General features: G+C 52.2%; 1 protein-coding gene and 1 long non-coding RNA gene across 3 annotated transcripts in view; one reads left to right on the forward strand and one right to left on the reverse strand.

Annotated features, from left to right (window-relative positions):
* Window positions 1-9,987, forward strand: part of Syt2 (synaptotagmin 2) — a 98,103-nt gene that overhangs the window by 61,104 nt on the left and 27,012 nt on the right. The window lies entirely within an intron of this gene.
* Window positions 8,058-9,987, reverse strand: part of LOC129669815 (uncharacterized) — a 2,424-nt gene continuing 494 nt past the window's right edge. Inside the window, exons 2-3 of the long non-coding RNA XR_008719082.1 lie at window positions 9,611-9,770; window positions 8,058-9,321 (exon numbers count right to left, since the gene is read on the reverse strand). This is a non-coding gene — a long non-coding RNA (uncharacterized LOC129669815). The remainder of the gene's footprint in view (window positions 9,322-9,610; window positions 9,771-9,987) is intronic.

The following is a 9,987-nucleotide window of genomic DNA, read 5'->3' on the forward strand; positions in this document are numbered from 1 at the left end:
CCTTCCTTCCTTCCTTCCTTCCTTCCTTCCTTCCTTCCTTCCTTCCTCCCCCCCCATGACTCCTGGAAGCCATGGGATTCCTTGCCATCTTGGGTATGAATGGACCCAGTGGCCCAAGCGATCTCCAAGTTAGGCAGGTGCTTGGGAAGATGGTCTGTGTGCAAATTCCAGGTTCTCCAGTGTTTTGTCGAGTATGTGTGTGTTTGTATATGTGTGTGTGTGACTTTGACTAACATTTCTTTTCCCTTCGTTTTTTGAGACAGGGTTCCTCTGTGTAGCTCTGGTTGTCCTGGACTCACTTTGTAGACCAGGCTAGCCTCGAACTCACAGAGGTCCACCTGCCTGTGCCTCCCTGAGTACTGGGATTACAGGCGTGTGCAACCACACCCGGCTGACTCACTTATTTCAATACTCCAGTTTTCTTATATGTAAAAGTGGAAATACAGTAGTTTGAAACACATAAGGTTGCCATGAAGATTTAATGTATTAATATTTACCTAGATCCTGGGGGATATTAGAGACTGTGCAGATGAAGCAGTAAAACACTTCCATGATCGCTATAGAAAGGAGGATGTTGAAGAGAAAGAAGTTTAGAGCTGGAAGGCGTGGGTGAGGCAGGAGTGAATTTGGCAGGAAGGCTCTGGAGTATGGCGGCCCTTCCCCCGTGAGTGAGTGTAGACAAGCCTTTGCCCTCTGCTTACTTGGATCTCAGCTGTGCCCTCTTACAGTCTCCCGCCTCTCCCCCAGTGCCCTGCAGTGCATGATGGTCTGGTAGAGCTGGCAGGCCTGGCAGCTCCTCAGCATGATCTCTTCCTGTCTCTTCTCTGGACACACACAGGCATCCTGGCCGGGTCCCTGACCAGACCCAGTGGGCTGCTCTCCCAGCCTGGCTGCTTGACTTCTGGGTGGTTTGGCTGAATCTGGTCACTCGTTTTCTGGTCTTCATTTGTCCAGGGAGATGGCCTGGTGGTTTTGTACTCTGAAGTGCCAAGGCAAGGCACTGCCATCTTGCTGTGCCATGATGGTCAAGCAAAGGGCACAGCAGAGGGTCTTCCTTCAAACCAGGATGTCCTGGCTGAGAGCTCTAGACAGGATGAGGGGAAGCCTTCCTGGGATGTCAGAGACAGGCCTTCACCTCCTGCCAATCAGTACAAAACAGGGAGCCCAGAATCAGCCTCTTGATTCCACACCTCACCCAGCATCTCTTCTGTTTGGAGAGTGGGTGCCCTGTCCTTTGCTTCCTTCTTCCTGAGGTGGGACAAGTAGCCAACAGGATTTGCTGACAGTATAAAATTGACACTTACGTCACAGGCCTCTCATAGATCCTCAACATCTGCCAAAGACTGTGGGATGACCAGGCTATGCATACCCAAAGCCCGTTGCCCCTTAACTCTCCAGCCGGTCGTGTGGGGTTAGTGGCAGGCTTGAAGAGGGGCGTGCCTTATTTCAGTGCTGCTCAGGGTCTGGGAAAATGCCCAAGAGTCGTACCCCAAGCGTACCCTCAGATATCATCTTACCAAGAGCCCCAAATATGAGGTTGGGGCACTAAAGTCAGTCATGAACTCATGGCTTGGAGTCAGCTGTGTTTCATCTGCCCTGTTCTCCAAGCTTCACTAGACAAGGCTTCAACATTGGCTAGGACTGTGGGCTCTCTTCTGGTGCTTGTCTTCTATGGCCTTGGTCCTGATCTTCAGTCTCCTTATATACCATCCTTGTGTAAATAGGGTGTGTTTAGACTAGACAGCAGGTAGAACGTCCTTTGTGGAATCTCTGGTAGGGGTAGTAAAGGTTCTCCCCACCATATGTATACACAGTGTCTCTCCGTATAGTCCAGGTTGGTCTCAAGTTCTCCGTGAGCGCTAGACTGGTATTGAGCTCACTCTGGCGCCCAGGCTTGAGCTCACTCTGGTGCCCAGGCTTGCTGTAATCCTCCAGTACTCTCTGGTGTCAGGATTGGGATCATGAGCTACCATGCCTGACTCTTCTAGGACATTCAAGGGCAGGTGTGGTCTCCCATGAATCTGATGTTGGCCGTAGGGAAACTTCAGAGAAGAGCCCTACACTTGAGGTTTTGCCTGAAAGGATAGGGTGCCTGCTACCATGCCTGACAGCCTGAGTTCAATTCCTGGAACACCTCACCAGCTCCTGCAAGTTGTCTCCTGACCTCCACATATGCGCCGTGGCGTGTGTGCCCATGTATGAACACGCCCACACAGATAAATGAATATAATAAACTTAAAAAAAAAATCTAAGTCAGGTCCTGAATCTACTAGCTTTGGGCATGTCACATTGGGCAAGTTGCTTTGAGTCTTTTTCTATTCTGTTTTCTTTTTCTTTTCTTTTTTTTTTTATCTTTTAAAAAAGGTTGATGTATTTCCTCTGGCTTTGAACTCACCAGGTAGCTAAGGACAACCTTGCATTTGTCCTTCTATCCCCACTTCTGGAGTGCAGAGATTAATGTATGCTCTGTTATACCTAGTTTCACATGGTGCTGGGGATAGCGCCCAACCAGGTCCTGGGCACAACAGCCTACCCATTGAGCCACAACCCAGCCTCTGAGCCTCATTCTAAAATGGAATTAGCACTACTTACAGAAGTTTCTAAATACCCACTTCTTAAAAAAATACAGCTTGAGATGGTTCAGAGGTTAAGAGCACCAGCTGCTCTTCCAGAGGTCCTGAGTTCAATTCCCAGCAACCACATTGGTGGCTCACAACCATCTATAATGAGATCTGGTGATCTCTTCTGGGGTGCAGGCAAACACGCAGGCAAAGCACTGTATACACTGTGAATAAATAAATCTTAAAAAAGAATACAGCTAGATTGAGCTGTTGTTCACATGCCAAACAACTTACACATCTTAAAATGCACACCTGTCACCATGCTCAATTTTAGAACTTTTTTTTTCACACAGCCTCTGGAGTGTGTGATATGTTGCAATTCCCTTACTTTCCATTGTTCTGGCCTTAACCAGCAAACAACTGGCTTTCTGTCTCTATAACTTTGCCTCTTCTGGATCTTTCCATCCACCGAGCCATGCACTGTATGACAGTGCTCTGAAGTGCCCCTGCGCTGGGCAGAGCCAGGGCTTCCTTGCTGTCTTGTGGATGGCATCCGGATATGGCCGTGCCCTGCGTTTGTGCACTCATCACTTGACAGGCATTTGGACTGATGTTCACAGCTCCTGGATCTGTGATGCTGTGAGCACTGGGGACAAGGCTGTCGGGACGGTGTTTCATCCCTCTCGGCTCTGTACCTAGCACTGGAATTGCTGTGTTCAATTGTTTATTTTTTAGAATCTTTCATTACATTTATTTAGTTCTTTATTGGGAGTCACATGTCACAGCACTCATGTAGAGGTCAAAGAACAACTTACCGGAGTCACTTCTTCCACCACGGGGTTCTGGGAATCAAACTTGAGTCATTGGACTTGGTAGCAGGAACCTTTACCTGCTGAAGCATGCCATTGGCCCAGAGGTTTGATTGGTTTCTTTTGAGCTATGTAGACAGGATGGCCTCAAACTTATATACATCTACTCACCTCTGCCCTCCCACATGCTGGAGTTAAAAGCTTGTGTCAGCACACCTGGCTGAGGTTTATTTTATGTGTGTGTGTGTGTTTGTGTGTTTACACAGATGTGATACCTGTGGAGGTCACAGACCCCTGTAGCTGGGGTGACAGGTAGTTGTAAGCTGACTGATCTGGATATTGGAAGCCAAATCTGTGTCCTCTGCAAGATCAGCAAGCACTCCACACCACTGAGCTACCGCTCCAGTTCAAAGGCTTTATTCTTAAGTGGCATGTTTATATCCTAAGGCCCTATTCTGAGTACTCATGGAGACACTGTTGTTATCTCCATTTTCCCAAGTGAGGAAACTGAGGCATCATTTGCAAGACCTTTAGTTAACAGAGCCAGGATTTGGTCGCTGGACTTTCAGGTCACACTTGCCATACTCTGTGGGCACAGTGAGGCAGAGTGGGAGAGCACAGCTGGCCCCTGCCAGGCCGGTAGTGTCATGGTGTCTAGCCCTGCCTCCCTTAGTGCCTGGCCTGGAAGGGAAGAGAGTTTCCATCTGTGGGCTTTGGTTTCCCTATTGTTCAGTAACAGCTAGAATAACCCTTCCCATTTTCATGCCCTGTGTAAGCCCCACGCTCCCAGCAACCTGGGTCCTGATGTCTCTCAGCAGCACAATAGTGTCACACGAGTGGGGCCAGGTGGGGGAGGTCAGAACCTACCACAGCCTCCCTTCCGTCACGGTCTTGCTGTAGGCAGGAACCTTCTGTGGCCTAATATTCGCTTGGGGTCCCTTCTGCCCACCCATACCCCTGAGGCTGGCCCAGCTTCTGGTGTGTATTCGCCAGAGGGATGGTGCTGATTGTCACCAGGTGCCCAGCATGTGTTGGCTGATCGTGGTGTGGCTCAATACTGAGCCAGTGGCCACTGCAGCCGCTGATCCCCAGAGCACTTCTTCAAACCCTTCTCCAGTGAAGCCATGAATTGCATTCTGCGCCATCAAGCAAGGCAGCCACAGCCAACATTGCAGTTCCCAGCCGGGACACGCATGTCCTCTGCATGTTCTCTTTAGTCTACACACCTGCCAGTCAGCTCTCCACCTGTGTTTCATGGGGACATGCAGGGTGCTGCAGTTAGCCCCCAGAGCATGCAACAGCTCTATTTTACGGCTGAGGAAACAAGCTGAGGGCAGAGAAGGGATCTCTCCAATGTCACCCCACTGGAAGGAAGAAAGGGGGAGGATTTGAGTGAAAGCCGTCTAGTCCTGATGCCTGGGGTACCAGGCTGAGAGGGGTGGTGTTGAGGGCTTCTAAGGGATATGACTGGAAGATCCAAGGTGCCTGCCATGTCTGGGCAGCTGTGCTCTGCATTCAGCTTAGAGCTCTTGTCTCCTTAACCTTGAGCAAAGCTGTGGTCCCACTGGACTGGCAGTGCTGTCTTCTGAGCCATAGTCACTCTCTCCCTCTACCTCAGTTGTTGTTGTGTTTTTGTTTGTTTGTTTATTTTTGAGACAGGGTGTCTCTGTGTAGCCTTGGCTGTCTTGGACTCGTTTTGTGGACCAGGCTGGCCTTGAACTCACAGAGATCTGTCTGCTTCTGCCTCCCGAGTGCTGGGAATACAGATGTGCACCACCATGCCTGACTTCTCCCTCAGTTTTTATTGTTGTTCTTTTCTGTTTGTTTGTTTGTTTGTTTGCTGTTCTGTTTGGTTTGTTTGAGACAGGGTCTCCTATAGCCTAGATTGAACTCCAACTCTTTATAGCTGAGGCTAGCTTTGAACTTCTGATTTTCCTGCCTCCGCCTCTCAAGCTCTGGGATAACAGGGGTTCACTATCACAGCAGGCTTGGGTTTTAGAGCTAGTGTCTCACTGCCTAGCCCAGACTGGCCTCAAACTCATGATCCTCTTGTCTCTGCCTCCCCCAGTATTCATTCTCACCACACTTGGCTTCAGGGCTGCAGGCTTCTGTTGGGAGGGGAGTGAAACTCTAGCATCTTGCATGACAGGCTTACCCAGGGGGCTTGGTGCTGACCAAGTGGCTTTCTTCACAATTGCCTGGCTTGGCAGAGGCCCCTCGCATGCTGTTCTTGCCCCTCTGCAGTATGAACCTGAGCCGCAGTGCTCCCCGCCCCCTCTGCCTGTGCGCTTCCCTATTTTTAAGCTCCGTGGGCTTAATGAGCTGCGTAGAGCTACACATCTTCAGCAGTCACCTTGCTCTCTAGCAAGCTCAGACATGGCCTGGGCTCTTCCCACCCGACAGCCTGGCCCTGTCTGAGGCCAGAGCCGCTCAGGTTCCCATGTGGACCCAGTAATGGCTCCTGAGTGGGCCCTGGAGTGGGCCCTCACTCACCTGGGGGTGACCTGCAGATCTCAGACCCTTGAGAAAGGCCTTTGTCCTTATGCTATGGTCTGTCCTGTTTTTCCCTTCCTCCCCACTATCAGCCCATCCTGCAAGAGGGCACTGGAGCCTCCCACATACTGGCAGCCCCTTTTCTTTGAGGGCGAACCAGGGACCTACGTAGTCTTGTCCGGGTGGGTGAGCTAACTTGAAGCAAGGCCCGGGGCAGTAATGTCAGAGATTGAAAGACTGCCAGGTGGGAAGGGAGGCCTGATGCCGTCCAGCTGTGTGTCTCCTGTCTGGGCATACCCTCAATGGCAGGGCACTTGCACCCAGACATGCTCTGATGCCATCACTGGACAGTGATGACTAGGCAAAACTTCTTCATGTTGACTCTAAATCAAAGGTCCCACATTAAAAAGAGGGAAGGCTCCCCTCCCCCAGGGTTCATCTATCTCCAGCCCTCACTATGTTAGAGAAGGAGAGAGGAGTCTGAGGAAATGCCAGTCACCCTTTACAAGGAGCCCAGCATGGTACCAGAGGACTCAGAGCCACTCAGACCGATGTAGTAGGCGCTTTCACTGAGGAGACGTGGCTTGGGCAATGGGCCACTGGGAAGAGCTGAGACGATGATAGATGAACCTGCCTTCCTGCCTCACACATGGAGGTCCTCAGGTCTGTGACAGAAAAGTGGCCTCTATGGAGGCAGGCGAGTTCTGCTCCCCAGGGACTGGGATATAAGAGGAGCACAGTGGGACTCCCAGGGACAGTCTCAGCCAGGGGACTGCGGCGCCCCACCCCTATTCCACTCGAGCTGGGGCTCCAGAACGCTGGAACTGCTCCAAGCTTGGCGGCTTTGGGAGAGCACTTGCTCGGGAGCCAGACTCCAATGTCGCTCTGTGGCCTTGGCTTGCCACACCCTCTGGTTTGGGGCTGTAATGTGTGCTTCATGTACCTCACCACGTGGTGTGGGTGATGTGTACATGCTGGGGTAAGCTCCGTAGGGAACCGCCCTCAGTGGGCATGTGACAGGAATAGCCCCGCACACCTTCTGTGGGCACCCTCATGCCCCCTTGCCTCTGGTACAGGGCAGTGGCCGGAGCTCTGGGCTTTTCTCTCCTAGTCAGAGAGGGACTATTTCCACGGATTCACCTACTCCTTCCCTGGTGTAGACAGAAGCTTCACCTTCTGAGAGAGGCTCTTGGCGGGGGGAGGGGGGAGTCACCTACCCGAGGCCAGGTTCCATGGAGTAGGTCTCTGGAGGTGGCAGTACCCAGGGCCAGGGGCAGTACTCTGTGACATCATCGCCTCCCTTAGTCAGCCATCCGTTGTGCACTCTTGGTGTCCAGTCATGAGATACTGATACCCGCCTGGTAGTGTGCCAGACTGCCTGTTGCCCACACCTGGACACAGCTTCCAAGCCCACTCATCTCCTTGAAAGCCTTGGCTCAGAGCTGCTGACATAGGAAACTCCCAGAGTGGGCCCAGCCTTGACACCCTTTCCTTGTACCTCAGCGACACCTATATCCCCCTATCTGGGGTGTCCTGGAGCACCTGGGCAGGCTGGAGTGGCAGAGTGACCACAGGGGAGAGCTGAGACACTGGCATGGCACCCTGAGTTGAGTGCTCTGTTGTCCCCCCACCTTTGTTTGTTTTTTTAATGCATTTTAACTTAAATGCAGTGGGAACCCACACAGAACTTACAACCTGAACAACCAAATGGAGATATTGGTGACCATGGAGGACGAGGGTACTGATGTTGAGATACATAGGATGTTGGGGAGGATAGAGTTAGGGCCAAAGAGGGCAGAATGGAGGCTTGTCACAAGCCATACCCCCCAAAAGTGGGCTGGGGCAGCTGAAAGCATGATGGGAGAAGGAAGGTTTCTTTTATGGGGGAAGGGTGCAGGGTTTGAGATAGGATTTCTCTGTGTAGCCCTAGCTGTCCTGAAATTTGCTTTATAGACCGGACTGGCTTCAACTGCCTCTGCCTCCTGAGTGATGGGATGAAAGGCATGTGCCACCAACACCTGGCCGAAGGAGGAGTCCTGAGTGGAAGTGTGACAGGTTTGACAAGAGCCTGAATTTATGGTTGTCATGACACCTTTAGACCACTCTTTCACAGGGGTCTCCTAGGATCGTCAGAAAACACAAGTATTTACATTATGATTCTTAACAGTAGCAAAATAACAGTTATGAAGGAGCAACAAAAAGAATTCTATGGTTGGGGCTTCAGCATAACTTGCAGAACTGTATGAGAGGGTTGCAGCTTTAGAAGGGTCTAGAAGGTACAACAAGGGCACTGAACGCACCCTAGAAAATGATAGGCAGTGAGACAGTGCACCGCACCTCCCCTGATGGGGCCGCTGCATTCGTCCCTTGAGGTCCTCTTCCCTCAAGGGAACCTGTTCTGGGCATGACATCCTCATCCCTTATTGTCCCCAAGCCTGCTGTACCCTGGAGGCAGGCTCTGCTCTGATGCCACTCTGCAGGTAGAAACAAAAGGCCCAGAGAGGTTGGGCGACCTGCCCTATCCCCTGAGCCAGGTGCTGCTCAGCCCACTTGGTGGCATCTGCTCTTTGCTTGGCTCCTTGCCATTAGGTGGCGCCCACAGGGTTCCACGGCGGGCTTTGCAGCTTGCATCTTCCCCACACTGCTCCCTCTGCCAGCCCGAGGGAGCTCTGAGGCTGTGCCTCATCCCTCCCAGTCCTGTTTCCATATCTGTTGCAGCCCCAGGTCATGCAGGAGAAAGCTGGCTTCCGGGACTCTCATTATGCCCCCAGGACTTGGCATGACCCACTTTTGTTCCCGGATACTGTGAGCTGTCAGGGGTGCTGGCGGTAATGGGCATCTCTGTCTGGAGAGTGGCCGACACTTCTTGGTCCTTGCTCCTGGGAAGAGAGTCTACTGAAACAAAGGGACCAGACTGTCTTCTCCGGCTGACCCTTCCCTGGATTCCAGAGCCCCCACCACACACCAGGACAGACTAGGATCCTAGACTTCTTGAGGTGCAGCTCTTGTCATCATTTGGGAAAGGTAAAATTACTGTGATGTTTCAGACATCCTCTTTTGTACCCTGGTTAGCTTCAGTTTCCTCTTCTGTAAACTGGGAGTCATCGTAGCTCCATCTGTGGTGGAGAGGGAGGGAGGTGCAACTTTGAGGTTTGGAGTGTAGCAAGGATGGCTCCTTCGTCTCTGCATCTCAGGGCTGGCCCCCCTTCAAGCTTCCCCTGTGAGGACGGCCTTCTCAGAGCGCCTCAGAAGCTTAGAGTGAAAAGCAGAACCTTGGCTGGCTATGCCAGGACATTGGAGGATCACAGTGGGGTCTTGAGTGGACCCTCTGTCAAGCAGCTGGAGTCACATCTGCTCTGCCATTCCACGAAGGCTTGAGTTTGGCATCTCCTTGGTGAGCTGCTTGGGGACAGCATTGGGTTTTCCTCAGCTTGTGTGGTTAGCTGTCAGCACAGGGCCTGGCATAGGATTTGGGGTGAAAGAAAATTTGTATCAGAATAAAGAACAGACCCAACGAAGCACCTGCACTTGGAATGGTCAAGGTCAGAGGAACTATACAAGAGTGAGCAAAGTCAGTCATAGGCTTCCTTGACAGACTTGGCCAGGACCCTCTCTCTTCTCAGGTGGATCTTTGCCACCCACCACCAATTGGCTGTTTTGGCTTGCAGCCTTGGGGTCTGGCCTAGACCCTAACACAGAGGTTTCCAGGTGAAGCCCTTCCAGGTGAGACCCCACCTTCTCGGTTACCTTTGCTAGGCCCAACTATCGGCCTGTTTCTCTGGCAGGGTTGGTGTAACAATGGAGGACACAGGAAGAAACAAGCCACTTCTTCCTCCTAGCCGTCGTGGGCTGTTGGGAGCTGGCAGGATGGACTGCTAGAAGTGCACCAGGCAGAAGTGGGCGGTCTCTGGGGAAGGATGTTCAGAGCTGGGGAAGAAGGCTGTGGCTCTCAGACTGCCAGCCACCTACCCAGTCACCCACTCACTCACCCACCCACTTACCCAGCCAGCCACCCACCCAACCAGCCACCTACCCAGCCACCCACCCACCTACCCAGCCATCCACCCACCCAACCAGCCACCTACCCAGCCACCCACCCAACCAGCCACCTACCCAGCCACCCA

Source organism: Psammomys obesus, unplaced genomic scaffold (assembly GCF_907164565.1).
Source record: "Psammomys obesus unplaced genomic scaffold, mPsaObe1.curated_primary_1811, whole genome shotgun sequence".
NCBI lineage: Eukaryota > Metazoa > Chordata > Mammalia > Rodentia > Muridae > Psammomys > Psammomys obesus.